Source organism: Oryzias latipes, chromosome 7, assembly GCF_002234675.1.
Source record: "Oryzias latipes chromosome 7, ASM223467v1".
In the NCBI taxonomy this organism is placed as follows: domain Eukaryota; kingdom Metazoa; phylum Chordata; class Actinopteri; order Beloniformes; family Adrianichthyidae; genus Oryzias; species Oryzias latipes.
In genome coordinates, this window is record NC_019865.2 from 5418398 (window position 1) to 5435215 (window position 16818).

The 16818-nt window shown below is 37.2% G+C and overlaps 1 non-coding gene across 1 annotated transcript; it reads left to right on the forward strand.

The window, feature by feature from the left end:
• The first annotated feature begins 1932 nt into the window (after nt 1–1932).
• Nucleotides 1933–2038, forward strand: mir133-2 (microRNA 133-2). The gene has a single exon (NR_107102.1). It is a non-coding gene; the product is annotated as a microRNA 133-2 (primary transcript).
• Nucleotides 2039–16818: the final 14780 nt, after the last annotated feature.

Consider the following 16818-nt stretch of genomic DNA (forward strand, 5'->3'; position numbering starts at 1 on the left):
TAACACTAGACATGCTGGTTGTCATCATTATTCATCTGGATCTGCCCATGGCCGGCTGATTAATGGAAGCCTTCATTCTCAGGAATTATGGGGTTCGTTAACTGCTCTCGTAGAGTCTTCCTTCAGCTGGATGCTAAAGAGGAGTTGGGTATATTAAAGCCGTTTTGTCAAAGTAAAGACTTTCTGGGATTACAATCAAATGAGTTTGCTCTTGAAACAAGATGTTGGCAAAGAAGCTGAAGTTGTTGAAGTCTTGTCTGGCTTTCAACCTGCTGGCAAAGCTTTATTCGAAAGATGGACAATTCTGGAAAAAAACAAACAAAAAAAAAAAAGCCATTTAAGAATTCATGTGCCCTTAAGACCAAGAACTCTTTAGCTTGGATGCCTACTTCCAGCTTCAATATTAATGGATATACAAATCAGTACTATGAATAATAATTTATTATAATTTAATTAACTTGTTTTCAATTTCCTTTTCTCCCCCCATCCCTGTTGTAACAATGTCAGTTTTAAGGTGGTCTGTGTTTTCCATTCATGCACCGACCCATGTGACTGCCCAAACCTGCATATCCTCAAGAATTTTTTTTTTTTTAGACCTACCTGCTGGCTCCTTCTGGTGTTAATTCTTTGTTCTACATTTGTAAAGTCACCTTTAATAAAAATGTGCATTGCATTGCAATGCAGCCATTGTGCACTCAGTTCATGTTAACATTTTATTGCAAAGAATGGACAGTTTAGGTTTATGGGGCGCTGGGATTCAGGAAGGTCTACAGTTCGATTTAGGATTACTCAAAAAAAGCAAGAATACCCCTTTTTATTCAAAAATTCAAAAAGTTCATGGATGGAAAATTGACAGCTATGTAAAAAAATAAAAATAAAGTAAAAATGAAAACCATGTCATTTACCAAAAATGGAAGTTAAAAAAATAAAATTCATTTGAATAATTATTGGAACCAGGCAAAAAAAAAAAAAAAAAAGGAACCAATGTCTACTTTTGTCATTCAGCATCAAACAAATGCTGAAAAATTCAAATGCAAACATCAAAACAGATGTTTGGAAAATATCAGAAATGTTTGGGGTTCAGAGTCAACAAAAGAACACCGGAGGTGTGAGATAACATTCACCACAGGCTTTTTCTCAAAGCCATTTCCTTCACTGTTAACATTCTAGTAACTGATTTAACAGCTTTTAGGCTCAACAGCAAAAACCACTCAGCCAAAGCAGAATAATCATATTGCGTATGCAAAGACTGAATCATCGGATTACTAAAGGTCCGTTATTGAAAGAAAAAACAAACCAAGAATTCCAATATGAGAGTTTCTGAGGCCAAGACTTTGCTTAAACAGTTTATTTCCTAATGATTAAAAGATTTGCGAGGCTAATTGAACCGGGAAATGAGTGAGCTGCTCCAAGGACAAGCGGAGCTGCGTGGCGAGCGGGAACTCTGCTGAGAACATCATATCTTTGCCACCGGGCTTAATAAGCCGAATCCGAGAGGCAGAAAGACCGGAACAGAACAGAGAAAAGGTGTGAGAGAAGAGGAGGGGAAGAAGTGTTCTGTGAGCCGCTGGAGGTCAATGAGAGTTAATTCTGCTGCCGTCCTGTGCGCCACCTTCATTAGCTCTATCGGCATGTTGGTGATGAATTCATTGTTTTCTCAAGTTTGTCTGGAGCCATCGTTTATGTGCAGCACACTGTTCTCTTAGGGCCTTGTTCGTCTGTTTTTTAAAAAGCCATCGGTGACGTTGCTTGTTCTTGTACTCTTCTATAAATTCACACCATTTCTGCCTCTGACAAGAATTCCTTCTCTAGTCAACAATCCTAATCTTTTTTTTTTTTTTTTTTTTTTTTTTTTTTTAACTGTATTTAAACCTCCTGGTTTTTGTCTTTTTCAGGGGGCTCCTTTTCATCCGCCTCTCCCTCCTGACTGGATTCACCCCTAAAATGCTTTGCTAAAGCTGGTAAAATGGAACCAAATCAACTGTTCAATGGATTTGGTCCCCTTCAACCAGCTGTAGCTGTGCATTGATCACTGCAAAAACCTCAGACTGCAGCCAAGACTCCTGCTAATTCAGCAAAAAGTGCTGTGAGAGCTAGAAGTGAAGAAGAGCCTGTTTCTTTGGAATTTTATCAGATTGTACAGAAGCACGTAAGTGATGAAGGACACCATCTTGACTTATTTTCCTAAGGTCTGTGTTTGTTCTGGTTGCCGACTCAAATAAAGTTTTCCCCTGACATTGAACCAAACTGTTTAAGTTGTCTTTCCATTGTGCATCGAGTGTGCGGGTGAAGGATGGAGGATCATGGGTAAAATGCCTTAGTCATGGTTACTCGTTTTCTGACCCAATTGTGGAATAGTCAGTATCAGCATTTCTTTCCAGGGAAGTTGAAAAGAAATCAATTTGGGCTTTCTAAAAGTGACCAAAAACATGTTAACATGATGTTTTACCCTATTTTTGTAATTATCTTTTTAAAAACTTGGAAAGTCCACAAAAGAAAAAGACCTGCAGAAAAGGAAAGTGAATTTTTTTTTTTTTTTTTTTTTTTTTTTTTTTTATTAAAGGTATCCAATGGTGGAGCCCTAAACTGCTCTGATTGGTTTTGGGGGACGGCAAAGTGTTTGTTTTTTATATTGTTACTTTGATATACTTCAAATTCAAAATCTTTGGAGTAAAAACAACTGAAAATAAAACATAACATATGCATAAAAAACAAGTGAAAAGCTAACAGAAACTCTAAACAGAGCAGTCTATTTTAAAAATATTTAAGCCATTAATGTCAATTTCTCAGGACCAGAGGGGTTCCTGCATCATCTGACCAAAGGCTGCAGCAACATCGAGCAGTGGGGGGGGGGGGGTCGAGGGAAACAAGGAGTCCCCAATGAGGAGGATGGCTCTCTTCATCACCAAGATCTTTAGGAGTTCAGTCCCACAAACAAGTGTATGCAGGAATCATGTTTGCATTTCTAGCACATGAGTTTAGGAATGGTACCGTTGGATTTTATCTGGTGCCAGACAGCTACTTTTGAAATAGATCCAGTGGCTAAATAGAGTGTAGAGGAGCAGCATCACAGGGTGAAGGAGAGCCCCTGAATGTGCCCAAAACATTTCATTATTTACAATCTTGATCCATACAAACATTTCTGAGTATTCCTCTAAAAAGCTGCTCTGTTAGCACCAGCCCCTTACAATCCTTGAAATCAAGTGGGTGCTTACCTTGTGACATCACAGAGTGAGAACAGCCCCTTCCAGGAAGAGTCTGCATTGTCAGCACTGCTCCCAGGCTAACACACACTCTCCACGGAGCTAGCAGTGACCGGCTAAAACGCTTTTTATATACACACAATATGCACATCCATCTCTGCCAAAGTTTGGATGTTTGTTTTTAAGAGCAAAAGGCAGATATGCTGCCAAGTCCAGGTTGACATGAAATGAGCGGCACCCACAAGGAGCAGAAAAAATAAATAAAAATAAAGAACAGGTACAGGTTTGAACCACATACCAGCTCAGACGAGGACAACAGACATTAATTGACCAATTTCTCTGCAGGCAGATGCACCGGAGGGGAGCAGGGAGCTTGTGACCCCCCCACCAATAGTAGCACCTACGTCACTACTGCAAGGCTTTTTCAACAGCATGGTTTCTTCTGCTAAATTTTTTTCCATGTCCTCCATACTAAGAAAAATGTCACATCTTAAACCAAATTCATTGGAGTTGGTTCAATATTCAGTCTCATAAAGGATCATGTCAAAGAGGATCAGAGCTGCTCTCACCAGTTTTTCTCCCGTTGAACACAATTGTGCCTTCTTTAAGTTTAGTTAAAATGAGCATCTTAGGAAGGAAGTGAAAACCTGAAGAATCACCTTCAGCCTCTCCCTGCATCGTTTAGCCTTTGCTCCTCCTCGCCACTCGCCGTCTCTCCTGCTGCGTGGAGCACTACGATGTGACAGATGTGTTAAAGTGCCTACGATTCATTATTACCACACAGCTGAAAGCTCTACTTGCGCTGGTCTGCAGTGATAGATTAAGGGGGGGGGGGGGGGGGGGGTGAACATGCTGAGCTGAGGAGCCAACAATGAAGACGATACACGCTTCTACGAAGCTACAAAAGCCGTCATTTCTGTTCCTTCATGTGATGAGCAAATGAGTCATTTTGGTGAGGGGGTGGGGGGGGGCAATTACTCTGCAATGGGAGAGCCTGTCAGGATTGAGCACTGATGCAGAAATGGAGAAATTAAGCAGAGCATGCATAATCCAAAATTGAAATAAGAACAAACGTACATAGGAATCAGTTACTGATTACTCCGCGATGCGTTCACAGCTTCTTAAAAAGGGAGATCTGACTCTTGGTGGGATTACACCGTGTCCACAAAAAGCCGGACACGAGCCAAACTGATCCAATAAACCCACGGGTCCAGAAAACAAACATTTCTGGAAATTGTACACCTCTGAAGGATGTTTAATGCCAATGTTTGCGTTTTTTTTTTTTTTTTACAAATTATATAATAGATAATTTTGTAATTTTTTTATCTGTTCCACAACATACATTGAAATCTAAATTGACAGTAAGCTGCACCAAAAGACACTTTTTGAACGGAGAGTTATGATGGTTTAACCGATCCCGGTTTTTTGGCTCTGTGTGTTTGCAAGTGGGGCATCTTCAAATATTTAGCTATAAATTGCATGATTTGGCTGAGGTTTCATGTTAGATGCTCTTCCCGACAACCCTCTGCATTCATCCGGACTTGGGACCGGCACAAGAAGCACTGGATTGGGCTCACTTGTGGTTGCATTAAAAAAAGAGAAGGGAAATTAAACTATTCACTACAGTTTTATTTTCTGCTAGCTTATCTACATAAAGTTTAGACTACAAATGGCAAATTACATTTTGTTCAAATTGTTGATCTCACAGTACACTTACAATGGCTTACAATATTTAATACTTTAACATTACAAAAAAAAAAAGTTTAAGACTAACCGATGCAATGGCTTTTTATGTAGTAAGATTTGTTTGAACATTCAGAAATGTCATTTCTACTCTGCTTGCTTATATTATACTTTAACAATCTACTTGTAAGTTTTGGTTGGTTTGATGCTCTTAATTGCAACTTTGTGAATAAAGATCAATTTGATTAACATTCTGAAGTTAAAATTTGCAATACCTTAGCTCCTTAAGTTACTTTTAAGTTTAGTCAAGCACTTAGATTTCCATTCCAAAATCTTATGAAGCCAATTCATATAAAGTCTTAGTTTGCCTTTTCCTAAAACTGAACTTTTGACAATGCCCCAGAAACTTTCCTGTACAGAAGAGTAACAACTAACAACTTCACATTGACGTCACCAAGCTTTGGCTTTTTATACCATCTTTTACCTCAACCACTTAGAAAATAAAAACAAAAAAAACAAAAACAAAAGACAATTTATGTTTTACAAAGAAAATAAGTTCACCCAGTGAATGGAAGATCTTTGTTAATTATCAGTGTTTCAGTAGATCCAAAGACTTATATGGACTTGAGGACCAATACTTGGTCTGGTGTACAGTCTTAATCCTGAAAATGTTTTGAGAAATGAGAAAATAATTCCCCAAAATTAGCTTGATTCACAACAGGTGGGGAGTCTGCCTTTGAATTGACGTTTCCATTTTAATCAGGCTCTGGTGCCACAGTAGATGACTGAGCAGAACTCCGTTTTCTGACGCACAGAAGAACAAAGGATGATTTAACCTTTTCCCACAGTCTTCATGTTGAGTTTCCATTTTAGTTCAGTTAAATACCCAAATACCTCCAGTCCATTTCCATGTTTTCAAGAATTGAAATATTGTTTAAATTCCACACTTCTCCATATTTTAGCTCAGCTGATTTTTTTTCCCCAAACTGGTCCAACATCATTTTGTACTTGCACTTCCATGATGATGTGTTATTTCAAGTCAAAGTTCAGCACACCATGGCCTCAAGTGTGGTTTAGTTGAAAGACTTCAAATCTTGATGGAATTGGTTATTGAAAATTTAATATCCATTGAAGTAGTCGGGATGATTGTTGGGTCTCGACAGCATACATCCTGAATTTCGACATGACTAACCTTTCCAGTAGATGCCTTTCATGGAAAATGAGTCATTCCCTTCCCAGGATGAGAGTCTCAAGTTTCCTCGTCCTTGAGAGAATCCATATGTACTTTACATTTCAGATGCAGCTTTTTTAACTATATCTGATGGTATCCCAGAACTAGATTTTTTTCACCATCCCATTTCCAACAATATCGTGAGCATCCACCTAAAGCCTCATCACAAGGATAAGATTGATTTTCATTAGAAGGTTCAGCAAAAAATGTTTTGCATTGCAATTTTGTCCACATGGATTTAAGACCTTAAACCAACAACATTAAAATACACGTTCAAAGAAAACCCTGTGAATTCAATGGCAGAATAAGAAGAAAAGAAATGCAGGTAATTTAAATACACTTTCAATAAAATAAAAACCTGAGAATGCAAAGGTAGCATTAGTTTAAAAGAAAACATTCCAATAAGAAATGCACCTCTACCAAACACTTTAAAATGGAAGCAACACATTAAAAAGTCATGGGAAACCTTTAGCAATTAGTATTTTCGTGATCCCTGTATACATTGCCACTTCCAAAGACACTTATGTCCAGAAGAATTCGTCAGAAAACCTTTGAATAGCACAACATATGGCCCATTATGTCATTCTGCTTGGCAGGGTTTTAGCTGACCACTTTGCCAGCAGGTACCATTTTTGTTTCTTCAGCCATTTGGGAAACTTTTGGAACAAGTCTCAAGTTTTGTTCCTTATCAAAAAAGGGAGAAAAAAAGAAAAGAAAAAAAACTCAAGTCATTCATACATATTTTCAACATGTAAGGTTCAAGATACCCATCAGCCCAACAGCTATAAAGTTTGGAGAGATTCATTGGTTAATCTTTTCAAAATCCTGAAAAATCAAGATGTCAGCAGATGTGGCTCATCCAAGTTATTTAAGACCATGAGCAGATATTTCTATAGACGTTGGCCTGAAAACACCAATTATGCCACATTCCAGAGACAGAAGCTCAGACAAGTAAAAATTTCTCACAGGTTACCATATTCTCAGAGTCATTAGACAACATGCATCATTGATGTTGACAGTTTAAAGTTTTACAGAAATCAGGATTAAGACAAACTTTGATTAAGGTGACCGTGTGATCCACAATCCAATCTGCAACACTTTGTTAGTAAAAAAAAAAAAAAAAAAAAAAAAAAAAGTGGGTAAGATAGTCAGTCTCATTTGTAAAAATGAAAACGGGGAGCATTCAAAAGGTTTGTAAAAGCTAAATGCCCAGAGAACATGCTGTGGAAACAAGTCTTCAGGTTGAAATGACAATTGGTGAAAGTCAAGAAGCTTGGTTAAGCCTGCAAGAAGTCAAGGTATTCACCCCGACTTGTCCAACCATTGTGCCAGCATGATTGAATTCAGATGGTTAGTTTATATAAATAGGTAAAAGGTCTGTCATTTGGCTTCGAGAGCGCTAAAGATTTACCCAAACCATGGTGGCAACCGGAGCTCTTCAACTCCAAAAAGCAAACTGATTTGATTTGTCTGAACAAACTTCAGCATAAAGACATCTCCAATGCAGAGAATTTAATGACAGAAGTGGTAGCAATTATTACACCTCTTGTTCCTGTGGGGGGGGGGGGGGGGGGGAAATCACCCCCAAAATCACTGTAACATGTTAGAGCAGACCACTGAAATGAGGCTCTGATTTTCTGAAACCAAGAATTGACAAAGGTATGCAGGAGTTCGATTTGACTGCAGGAAAAGTACCATTGTTAAGGTCAGTAGCACCTTCAACACCAATGGCTTTGTGCACAAGGAACTTCGAAAATAAATAAAAACCAGATTAAATAAACAGCAATAGAAACACATTAATAAAACCTCATTACTGTCACCTATGATTCCTCAAGACTTCAAGAGCTTTTCTTTGAAAAGCTCAAATCCTGTGAGAGACATGGCAGGTTATAAAGATAATGCTGATGGATGCAAATATTTTCATTTTAAAATAAAAAAAAACTGTTAGATTTTAAACTATAAACCATCCAGGGCAGTTTTCAATACAAATCTTTCATGATAAGCTGAGAATTGGATGAAAATTCTTTAAGATTTCCAGTGTTTCCCCGTTGGTTTTAGTGAAATCAAATGTATAAAATACTGATTGATATAACAAAAAGCTTACAGTCCTAAAAGTCAGATTGAAATTTCTCCAGATATTAGATTTGCAGAAAATTTTCCTTTGGAAGAAGACTTTTTCCTTGTGTTGAGTTGCAATTTGCGTTCAACATGGGATGCAACCTCTTGCAACATTAATAGGTAGATTTCCTCCATAGGTTTCAGACTGTTTCATACCCATTGTTAGCCTTTTCCATTCCTTGTGAGTAGTTGCTTTATGTTCCAATGATTAGAATCGATGCCACTTCCGAACACTGGATTATTGCATATATATCCTTGCAGTTGTAAAAATGGGATCCGGGAAGCATAGAGAAATTGAACCACTTGAAATGTATCCGTCCTTTTCGCCAGAGATGGGAGATTCCAGATATTGAAGGAAGACAGTCTTGCTCCTGCTCGCCACATGATGCTTCCTCAGCTCAGGTGTTTTTTGCAGAGCCTCAGATGTGCTGGTCTCACAATAAGCTTGGTTAGACCGTTTTAAATGACAATTTACACATCCACACAAAAACGAAAAAAAAAATATAAATAAACAAATAATAAAAATCATGTGAAGAAGTTTCTGCAGCCATTGTCGAAAGATCCATTAATTTTTCAATTTCTTTTATTTCAAAGAAATGAAAATAAAAGTTTAAAATAGTTTCAAAGATCAATGTAAATGTTTAAACTTGAATCTTTAGATTTGCTATAATTAATGTGATACATAATGTCACCTATTTTTGAGTTCTTGTTTCAGACTTCGCAATTTTAAACTTTCGTTTATTCTTGATTAAACTATTTAAGATTGGCTGATATTGACACCCTGCTGCATTTCATAAAACAAAAACTAAAATTGCTTTATAACCTTTATACTAGCAACTGCTTTTTATTTTATAGAACTCAAAACTCTTGTTTTATGCTCTAAATTATTTCTCAGCTCTGGGATATAAGCTACTTTTAGCATTACTACATTATTTGCCAAGATAGTTTTAACAGAAAAGCTGTTCATTACTGAATCATTTTTTAGAGAAGAGTTTTATCCAAATAAATTTCAAATTTATTTTCTTAGCTTCTGATCAATTGTTTAACCAGCTGAAATGAATCATGCCGTAGTTTAATATTTTGAACTTTTGAAAGGATTCCATATCAGACTACAGTCAAATAAGTTCTTAATTTGGCACTTAATCTTACCAAGTGCCCTATGAACCATTTAGTGTGCTCTTGTAAAGTTTTCATTGAACACATGAGAACTTTAGCAATTTGGCATTTTAAATGATTCATGAAGAAAGGGAAGGTGGAAATATGAACCCAACTTTTGAGCTGGGACAGAAGCAAAGAAAAGCAAACCAAGTGATGGTTTACAAAAAAGGAGAAAATGGGCCAAGAAGGGGGGGGGGGGGGGGGGGGGGACAGGGAAATAAAGATACAAGCAGAGTCAAAAAACAGGATCTCCCAAGGGAGGTAAATAGAAGAGTGGGCTTAGAGAAATGACAAAAAAAGGGTGCAACACAAAGAGGCCAGAGGACAACTTGGGCAAGGGAGCAGACAAGCCAGAACAAAAAGGAGCTACAGTGGGATTCCAGAATCCAAGAGGATCCAGACAAAAGACCACAGGAGAAGCTAAGGAAAACTCAGTTCTAGAAAGGCTACAGAAAACCACAGAAGTGAACAGATGTGAACCTAAACAAAAATTTCTCTTATGGTCTTTCGTCTTGGACTCAAGACAGAATAAAGGTTTTTTTTGTTTGTTTTTTAAAGATTCAGACAGACAAGGGAGACAGAAAAAACTAAAAGCTAAATAAAACTCTAGACAAGAACTGCTAAACAGAAGAGAACTAAAAGCTCAGGACTGTGAAAAGTGACCTGCAAAGTGAACTTTACTTGCCGTGAGCAAATATGAAACTTAGAATTTAACACAGTGGATGTAATTTCTAAAACTAGTGAAAAAATGTGAAGAAATGAAAAAAAAAAAAACATGTGAGGTTGTGGTAAAAGTGTGCATGCAGTCCCTCCCTACTCTACAGCTTCCTAGTTGAGGGCTGGGCTTCCACAATCATAGTCAAAACTGGAAAAAGAATCCAGAAAAACCCCAAACATCCATATGCCACAAGTGAGTGTTCAACCAACACCCAACGTTTTCACTGATAAGACCAGTTTTCAATAACATAAACCCTTTGACCAAAAGACTACAGGAAACAAACCTGGCAGCAAATGAAAGAACCAGCATTTTAAGGCACAACCACGACAGGAAGGCCTTGCGTAGGTATGAAGAAGAAAATGGCACTTACCTTTGGCTGCTTTACCTGGGGATAAAAGGCCACCGCACCAACACCATGAGAGCCAAACACTGACCACCACTGGCCAAGGCCTCTGAATACAAACTCCAAACCCTGAAGTCTTTTCACCGATTCAGCTCCAGCCCATCAACTCAACCTTTGAGCTTCTGCACAAACCAGAGGTCTGGATTAATGACTCCAGAATTCGGGTTTGTGCTTAACTTTGCACAAACTCGAGTTCTGAAGTCATGTGTCCAGATTAAACCCTGAGCCCTCACAAGCTGAACCTGATCAAACTTTAGCCTCAGCTACACTTTTAGCCACCAACCAGAGCAGAGAAAGGCAAAGAAGACAGACTGAAGATACCTTTACCACAGTGAAGCACTGAACTTAGGTTGAGCATAAAGTACTAAATACTGAGTATATTTAGCACAGCGGCTATTAAAATAACCTAAAATAAGAGTTTTTTGCTGGTTTGTTTACGCGCAAGTTACGCAAAGAAAATGTAAATTCAATTGAAATTTTAAGGGGAAATAAAAGCAGGAAAATGGGGAGAGTTTGGGCGCGGCGGCCAAGAAAGGAGTCGGGGCGGCAACCCGGAAAACAAAAAATAGGAATGGTCGGGGCACGGCAGCCAAGAGGTAAAAACACAAACCAAGGGCACGGCGGCCCAAGAACCAGTCCAGTTAAAGCCACACTTACCTTCTGATGACAGTGTGTGTGCGTGTGTGTGTGTGTGTGTGTGTGTGTGTGTGTGTGTGTGTCACATACCTTTTTTGGATGAAAATGAAATTCAAAATGCACGGACGAAGAAGCGAAAGTCGGAGCGCAAGATTGTTTGAACCTATAAACTAAAACTATTGAAGTTTTTGAAAGTGTAAAACTACCTGCCTGCTCTGAATACTAAAGGCACAAAGGAGGTCTGTCCTCAGGGGCAAACATTATTGCATCAAAATGTATTTGAGACAATAATGCAAGGTAGTTAAAAATAAGTTCCAACTTCACTGTGGACCCAAAATGAGGTAGATTAAAAAGGCAACTTCAATGCTCAGCAAGCTGGAAATGGAAATGAAGAAAATGGCGCAGCGGCCAGAGGACAGGATGGGCACGGCGGCCAAGAAAAACCACAAGGACTCACTAGCCGCCGATCCTCCTGAGCGCCGATCCTCCTGAGAAAAAATAAAGACATGGAAAATCTAAATTTTGAGCTAAAGTCCCAACAGATCCAAAAAGAAAACTTAAAAAAGGACACATTTCAAATGTTTAAAGTGTATATACTTTCAAATTCCAACTTCATTTTTTTATTTTTAACCACATTTAAAGTAAATTAGAAAATTCTGAAATGCCTGAAGCAGACCAGACTTCATTTTAACTGAAACACTTTAGCCCTCTGCAGGAGATTCTCTTTAGGCTAAAATGATGCCTTTATTTTAATCCAGTTCAAGACTTAAATCATTTTATCCAAAGTTTCAAGGCAGGACAGCATTTTGGATGAAATAGAGTTCCTTAAAGCCAAGGCTGCTCATTCCTAGAGATCCACCACCCTGACTGTTAGATCCAGATCATCAAGCCCTGCCAGCTGCTGATTAGCTCAGATGCCTCCAGATTCTGATTGAATGAACACACCTGGTCCAGGTAATCAGCAACAAGCAGTGCAGGGAGAGCTGGAAAACTGGCAGGGTGGGTAAGATTGAAGAACAGGAATAAGCAGACCTGCAAGGAGGCTATAAAGCCTTGGTTTGGGGGGTATTTGTACATTTAGTGCAGCAGAAAGGCTCCAAAGCCCTTTCACACACACAAAAAATAAATTCAACAAGCTCCTTCAGCTGCCAAAACTAAAGTCTCATTAAGGCATTCTTTAGAAGCTTGCTTTAATTTGCCATCTCTGATTGTATTTTTCATTAACTTTAATGTAAATACTTACATCTTTGTTCACTTCGCTGGTCTTCGGTTGTCTCCCAAATCTTTTGAAAGGCGCCGATTAAGCTGTTGATGAGATTTGACAAATTTTACCCACAATTCCATCTATTATGTTTGTCTGCAGATGAAATAAAAAGCCCTAAAGACATTTTACTACACAAACTGGATTAAAGATGCTAAAAAAAATAAGTATTTTTCATAAATGTAAATGTCTGAAGTGCAGCTCAAAAAGGTCTTTTGCAGTTAAGCGTCCTAAACATTTAAAAACATTTCTACATTAAGGACCATCTTTTTAAAGCCAATCTTGCAAATCTTAATGTTTAGCAGAAAAGTAATATAAAAACAAATATTTAGTTTATTTTGATTTAAAAAGTTTTTAGGAAAGATAAAAAATGTATTCACCTTAAGTGGGGGACAATTTTTGAGAACTGCTTAGTGGCCTTACAGATTAAATTCAGCTTTAAGTTTATCTACAGGATTCAGGAAAATCTTGAATATTTTAATAAAAAGACTTTGGAATTCCCAGAATCAGTAAAACAGTAAATTAGGTGGACATCAAAACATTCTGGAGCATCAGATTAAACCATAAGTTATTAAATTTAAACCCAAAAGTGAGGAAATAAGTAAAATAGGTATGATTGTTTTTCTACTTCCTGAGTCAGGAAGAAGATAAAAGAGAAATGTTGCCAGACTTAAAAGATAAATTGACTGAATTGTCCCTTCATTTACTAAACAAAATGAGAAGTTAATTTTAAAATACCTACTTTGTTTGCATGCAAAGTAAAAACATTTGTACTAAAAAGTTTCTAAAAACTCAGACTGACCTTTGGGATCAGAGATCCCGACGTGAAGCTCGGCCGCCTTTTTTTACCAACTGAAGTCCGTCTGCAAATTCATCAAATACATTTTTTTTTTAAAAAACAACAACCTTAAATTCGATTTTCAAAGAAAAACAGAAATATTAACATGGAATGGACTAAATAAATAAAATAAACCCGCTAAAAAGCAACTTCTCTCACCTGCACGCGAGGCATGCCATGTTGTGAAGAACTGAACTCAATCAACAGGTGCAGCCAATCACTTAAATGATTTCCCAGAGTCAGGTGGGGCGAACACGTGACCATCTCTTCTTCCGGGACGAAGACCAATCGCCTTCCAGTTCAGAAAGTGACGTTAAGTGGCGCGAAAGAACTTCAATTCTTTTGTATGAAAGTTGTAGAAACTTGAATGTTTTTATGTAAAATGCATGTAATATGTATGCTCCCCTGGCATATTTTAAGTTTATTTAGTAAAGTTGTGTTTTGTACTGTACCTCCGTTTTGTACAATAAAGTAAAAAAAAAAAGAACTTGAAATCGTGTAAGAAACAAAAATGGATCAAAACCTCGTCTGTATGTGAAAGACTCAAAATTTTTAGTCATTGTGATTTTTAAAGTATAACCCCCTGGCTTATTTGTATTTCTGCTCTTGTTTTTCTTTTTCTTTTTTTATATGTGTATTTGATATTTGCAATTGATTTTTTTATTGCATACCTAAATGTGACTCTCTGTAAAATGGGATAATGTGCAATAAAGTTCATTCAAAAAAAATTAGAATTAAGTTTTGTTCAAGTTTTGTTCTTTACTTTTTAAGTAAAAATAACAATGATTAGAAAATTTGGAGAGGGAAAATGTTGAGTTGGGATTGAGAATTTGTTGGTTACAATGAAAACAAGAGCTGCACCATTTAAAACAGAGACCCCATCGTATTAGTTTTGCGTCGAGTTTGGATCCAAGTCCGGGTATTGATCCACATGACCCAGCGTCTTGCTCTGGATCCGGACCGTGGGCCGCTAGTTAGTGGTTTAGATAATCATTTCTCCTTTCAGAAAAGATAGCACTTTGTTTCTTTTGCTGAAGATCATAATAAAGGAACCATCAGGGGGGTATTCCAGAAGGCAGATTTAAACTACCCTGACTTCAACCTGAACTCTGGCTGAAATCCGCCTGAACTTGCTTACTCTGGGTATGTCGGTTCCAAAAGACCAGATATGAGTTAGTGTAATTACGCTCGACTTGGTAACCCTGGGTTAATGCACGTGCACGGCAAGTATATAAAGACATTCTCAATGGATCGCCGATTTCTGTAGTCACCATGGAAACACGTGGAGAACAAAAGAGAGCGCTATACTCCATTGAGAGGGAGTCTGAGATTTTAATGACAGCGTATGAAGATTATACATTGATAAAAAAAGTAATACGGCTGCATCAGCAAAAGAAATAGTTTCTGCTTGGAGAAAAAGAACGGACAAAGTTAACGCACGAGTTTCTCTCTCATTTCTATTTTCATTGTGACATATATTTATATAACTTAACTGAGTTAAATATATTCAACCTAATTTCTTATGTTTATTCAATCTCAATTATTGTTTATACAACTCAAATTTACATATTTATCTAACTGAATGTCATATTAATCCAATTCGATCAAATGTTTTTCCAACCTAATTGTTGTACTTCTTGAACTCTCATATGTCTAAGTTTGAGCCTGCAGATATTCTCATTTTTATAACAATAAAATCAATGATACCATGTGGATTTGCAACATAAAAAGTGGATTCAGTTATTATGACTCAGACTTTAACTTCAGTTCTGGCAACAGTAAGCATTGCTAGGGATGGTAAATAATTGCATCATCCCCTTCCTCCCTCCCTCTCACTCATGGTGCAGAAAGAATTAAACATGATAGGACAAAATAACTCGGCAAAACACAGTAAAACAATTAAACTCATTTGGTCAAAAACCCACACTTAAACCCAAATCCGTCCAGACAGGCAAAGGGATGGTATCCCACAATTCCTTGCGCTGCTGATCTAACAGCAGCACCAAAATTACACCTACTTAATTGAATTCATTTGAATGAAAGTAAAATAACTGTCTGATTACTACATGTTATTTTTAAGCTGACTGAAATCAAAAAAATTATTTATCTTAACTAAAGCAAATAATTAAGTTAGATCAATGTAAAAAGTTTATCTTTAAACATCCAAACGTGGTCTTATCACCCCCTCATGGTGGAAAAAGTATTATCTGAGCTTCTTCATCCACTAAATCATCTTCAAATAGACACGCCATGCTGCTTCACCTCTCTGAAAACAAACTACGCTTCAACTAAACCTGCTCCAGACCAGATTATGTTCAGAGCATGAGTTGCTATGGCAACTTGACATACCCTAAAACATAACTCCATTTTTGGAACCGAAAGCCGAGGTTATCCTCTTCCTTAGCCTCAAACTTACCATGGTAACTAGCATGACCTGCTTTCTGGAATACCCCCCGACGTCCTTTTCTTGTTAGTTTGCTGAATTTGATCATCCTCTCCGGGTTATATCTCTCCATAAGAACCTTTCTTTTTAAAATGAACAATTCAGACAGAAGTCTGAAAAACATGTAAACATTATAATCATAAATGCATATAAAGAAAATAATAAATGGTTTGGGAATAGAAGTCAGATTTTTCTGCTTATTAATTATCGTTACCATGAAAAACCCCAATATTTTTTGTAGTCCAAGACGAGTTTAGTGACTGTTTTTGATATATTTGGAAAAAAAGTAATTAAATGTCTCACATATTTATGTTTAAATCTAATTTCTGAAACTGCTTTCGTTCTGTTCTGTTTCCTAATCTATTTCAGTGTTTCCCTGCATTCTTTCCAACAAAAACATTTAATATCCGATGATGGAAGCAGGCTATGAAAAGCAGCCAAATATATATGTAAGTTTAATAGAAAACAGTCTGAATAGTGTTAAACTGCAGGCCAGGCTGTGCCATCTGATAACGCTGCTCTTTACTGTACATCGATTTATTTATCATCCTCCTTACACCAAGAAACACGCAGCACTGTGCCAGCCAGCATAAAACAATGAGAGACATTTTAATATAGAAATTGAAATGGAGGTTAAGGGGATCAAGAAAGGCACAGCACTTACTGAGGCAGCTACAGCCGAGCGCTGCAGCTGAGTGCTGCCATGCCAGGCGTCATCATTCACACTGTATTGATGTTTGACCACATTCATCATAAGAGTCTGACACCTTTCTTCCTTCCTCTACTTTCATCCTCTGCCCCTCCAGTGTTATTTACCAAGTTTATCAATACTTTTTTTTAATTTTATTTCAGACCTTGAAGTTACTGAAATTTGATACTTATAATAATTCCTGTGATTTTGGAGATTGAAACGATTTAAAATAGGTCTCCAATGACATGACTATATAAAAGATTTATATTTTAAAGCTTCTCTTGAGCAGAAATAAAACATTTCAGGAATTTCATCCATTGGAAAAGGGGAATAAAGATAAAAAATAACAAATTATTAAATTATTAATGGTTTTTTAACCTGTTTTTTTTGTCTCTGCGTTTGAAGATCAATAATTGTTTTTTCTTTTAATTTGTT